Source organism: Capsicum annuum, chromosome 1, assembly GCF_002878395.1.
Source record: "Capsicum annuum cultivar UCD-10X-F1 chromosome 1, UCD10Xv1.1, whole genome shotgun sequence".
In the NCBI taxonomy this organism is placed as follows: Eukaryota; Viridiplantae; Streptophyta; class Magnoliopsida; order Solanales; family Solanaceae; genus Capsicum; species Capsicum annuum.
In genome coordinates this window covers 192,409,248-192,413,509 of record NC_061111.1, presented here as the reverse complement: position 1 = coordinate 192,413,509, position 4,262 = coordinate 192,409,248, and the positions used below count along the sequence as shown (strand labels likewise).

At 32.4% G+C, this 4,262-nt stretch overlaps 1 non-coding gene across 1 annotated transcript in view; it reads right to left on the bottom strand.

Annotated features, from left to right (window-relative positions):
- Positions 1-2,303: 2,303 nt before the first annotated feature.
- LOC107857131 overlaps positions 2,304-4,262 on the bottom strand; it is a 7,220-nt gene continuing 5,261 nt past the window's right edge. The window contains exons 2-5 of the transcript XR_007055384.1: positions 3,961-4,214; positions 3,599-3,803; positions 3,082-3,387; positions 2,304-2,993 (exon numbers count right to left, since the gene is read on the bottom strand). This is a non-coding gene — a transcript (uncharacterized LOC107857131). The remainder of the gene's footprint in view (positions 2,994-3,081; positions 3,388-3,598; positions 3,804-3,960; positions 4,215-4,262) is intronic.

Here is a 4,262-nt window from a genome sequence, read left to right as displayed (position 1 = left end):
GTCTTAATTTTTTTATCAAAATTAACTTTTATTTTTTTTTAAAAGAAAAATAAAAGTAATATCATAATTACTTTTACTTTTCTTAAAAGAAAAATATAAAATTTTACCATATTTAATTAACCTCTTTCTTGGAGGAAATGATTTGGACATTTATAAATAGAAGGTCTCCTTCTCATATCAAAACACAATAGAATCCACAATATAGTCGTTTAAAGAGTTTTGTTTAGGGGGAGATTTCTCTTCCCAAAAGATTTTAAGTTTTTCAATATTATTTTTACTATGTAGGTCGTTTGACCAAATTATATTAATAATATGCCTTTTAGTAGTATGCTTTTCTTTATCATCTGATTTATTATCTTCATGGTTTGCAAACTATAAGATTCTGCATGACGCCCTCTCGATTTCGAACCCAACAAGTGGTATCAGAGTCTATAGTTCAATGGTTCGATAGTTCAGATTGAGGACATGTTGAGATTAAAGTTGCAACCAATTTGACGATAGTAAAGATATCTTGTCAAAATAAAACTATAAATGGAGACAATTGTCAATCATATTTTCAACAATCCTGTTGTAACATATCTGAAATAAAACTTACTTTTAACCATATAAAGGGTTCCAATATTTTTAACTTGAAAGGGCTCATACATTTTTTAAACTAAAAGCTTGATTTTTAAACATGTAAAGCAATAGTGATGAAGACTGTGTGAAGAATAAAGATCAAAGATGTGAAAAAGGCAGATCAAGTGAAGAAAATCAAGTAAAAAAAGAAAGATTTCTTCACATCACAAGTATGATTTTGATCTTACCAAAGATGGTTCTAATCAATTTGCAATCAATATAATGATGATGAAGATTTTTTGTCCAACTACACGTGAAGAAGAAGTTTTAAACATATTTCAACATTACTGTTGCTACATTTTTAAGAATAAAAATAAAATATTTATTTTTAACCCACTTTTAACCATAATATTTTATTTTTAACCATGACAAACAACTGGAGATTATATAAAGAACGAAGATCATGCACGCAAAGAAGGTGGATCAAATTATGTCAAGAAAATTAAGCCAAAAAGGGGAGATTATTTTCCTTCAATAGAAAATTAAAACTCAATTTTGGTAAGATCTTTGTTAGGGTTTTTGCCCTGATTTTCTTACCAAATTTAAGTTTTACTTTTCTTAAAAGGAAAATAAAAGTAATACCATAATTACTTTGACTTTTCCTAAAAGTAAAATATAAAACTTTTTCATATTTGGCTAACCTCTTTTTTTAAGGAAAAGTTTTAAGACTTTATATATAAAAAGACTCCTCTTCTCATACCATAACATAGTAGCATCCACAATGTAATCTTGTAAGAGTTTTATTTCAGGCGAGATTTTCTCCCAATATTTTTATATTTTCTCTAGTATTAGTTTTCATGTGTAGGCCAATTAACCAAATAATATCAATAATATGTTTTGAGTAAAAACAAAAAAACTTGTTGGGTTTGAAATCGAGAGAGCATCATGTGGAAGTTTATAATTTGCAAAATAAGACGGTGATAATTCTGATGACAAATAAAAATATATTAAAAACATATTATTGATATTATTTGGTTAATTGGCCTACACATGAAAACTAATAGAGAAAACATAAAAATATTGGGAGAAAACAAAACTCTTAAAATACTACATTGTGGATGTTACTGTGTTATGGTATGATAAGAGGGGTATATATAGAGTTCCAAAACCTTTCTTGCAAGAAAGAGGTTAGTCAAATATGAAAAAGTTTTATAGTTTCTTTTTAGGAAAAGTCAAAGTAATTATGATATTACTTTTATTTTTCTTGTAAAAAAAGTAAAACTTAAATTTGGGAAGAAAATCATGGCAAAAATCCTAACAAATCTCTCCTTTTTGGCTTGATTTTCTGGACATAATTTGATCCACCTTCTTTACGTGCATGATCTTTGTTCTTCACATAATCTTCATCATTGCTACTTGTTATGGTTAAAAATAAGATTTAAAATATTATGATTAAAAGTGGTTAAAAATTAATATTTTATTTTTATTTTTAAAGAATCAACAACATGATTGTTGAAATATGCTTAAAACCTGTTTTCTACGTGTAGCTTAAAAAAATGATCATTATCGTCAAACTGGTTGCAGCTTGATTTTGAAACTATTTTGAACATGTTTAATCTCGTCTCACCACACTATTGAACCTTTGAATCATAATTTCTAATACCATTTGTTGGGTTCAGGGCGTTGTGCGAAAGCTAATAATTTGCAAACCATAAAGACAATAATTCAATAGAAACATAAAATAATGCTAAAAAGGCATATTATTGATATGTTTGATCAAAACGACCTACATATGAAAAAACTAATATTGAAAAACATAAAATTTAGTGGGAGAAAATCTCCCCTAAATAAAACTCTTTAAACGAATACATTATGATAGAAGTGGATTTTTCAGTTGTTTCCGGTGGTTGGATTTTTCAGTTGTTTCCGGTGGTTGGTGATGAGCTGTGATGCTGCTATCCGATAAATGACAATGAATGGGCAGTTTAATATCTATTAGCAGGGGCGGACCTTGTAGGATTTTGGGGTGCTCCGGCACCCACTAAACTAGACGCGAACTAGGTATAATTATATAAAAAATATATAAAAATAGATATAAAACATATAAAAGCACCCACTATCCTTAAATCTTGGGTCCGCCACTGTCTATTAGATGGTGTGCTCCAAAGTCTTCTCTGCTCATCAAAGCTTCCAACTACAGCTGACTGCTTTCCATCATTTACTCTATTTGCAAAAACATTGTAATATGCTAATGGATCCACATTCTCCAATACTTTCACTGATTTGCCTTGCTTTTCGTCAATAATTATCTGTCCATCTACAGATTCATACCCTGTGGCATTGACTTTGATGTTCTTGACCTCAAAAGTTGAATTTAGTACAGAACTTTCACCACCCAAAATTACTGCTCCAAGGATCTCTCCAAGAAATATGTCCTGAAATGTTACAGATGATGAGTTATAGGATCTAGCGAAACTGGATTTGTGCATGCTCGTTAGGATGAATTAAGAGGAGATTATATACCATATGCTTGTATCTAGGATGTGTCTTTTTCAGGGAGCGTAGCCTTGACAGTAAACGTTTTGCAAAGATTGCTTCCGGTGTCTGCTTCGTTATGTGAAGTCTTTTAAGAATCGTAGGAAATGCACTGACTTTCCGCTGTGCACCAAGTGGAATGAGAGTGATATTGAGTTCTGAACTCAAAACTGTCTTTGCTGCCAGAGGGTCAAGAAACATGTTCAGTTCGGCAAATTTATTTGAAGGAACATTGATCACATTTCCCTTATCAGTTTTGTCATGATTGATGTGCCCTCCAACGACTACTATATCCTGCATCATAATTCAAAAGGTAGTGCTTTCTCACTTGGGAATGTCCATAGATATCTTGAGAAGTAAACTCAAACAACACTCGTTGCAGTTGAGTGATATAGAAATGTATTGATATGACATTGTAGTTGACATAAGCTACCAAGGTAAATTAAGTTAGGACCACGGGTAAAAATAACTGTCGTAAGATGATAAGGATAGAGGAAACACTTGCCTTGATAACGTTGGTCATATTCTTGTCCGCGAGAACAATCTTGGCTATGTTGGTCAATGGGCCATTGGTTAAAATGGTAACCTTGGATCCTGGATCAAGTGATTTCACTACTGAATCCCATACTTCTAGTGCCAGAGGTTGTCTGAGTTCAGGATGATCAGTGTCTCTAGGAGCTCCAAATTTCACAGAATTTTCAGCTGTATATCTGAAATTATTTAGACCAAGATGGTATATCAGCAGAATTGTGCAGTACAAAAGTGAACCTGTAGGAACTAATTGCTTAGACTCATAACATGGAATGATAATGCTTGACAAATTCTTCTACATGGAAACTATAGGCAGATTCAGACTGGATAATGTACCTGCGAGGACTTCGAGGCAAAGAACGAGATAATCCATAAAGAGTGTCTGAGTCGAGAAATCCACCGCTGCCTTGTGGAATTACCTTATTGTACTTGCAATCACCAACTGCAGAGAAAACAGGATCAGACTGGTTCATTGCAGACACTTCTCCAAGGCCCACGGGAATGTCATCACGACCCATCATATGAAGCAAATCATACACAGAATCAATTGTTGCAGCATTCGCCCAGCCGGTTGGACTCACAATTATGGCCTGAATGGAATAATATATTGCATATTGTTAAGCATTGCTTACTTAACT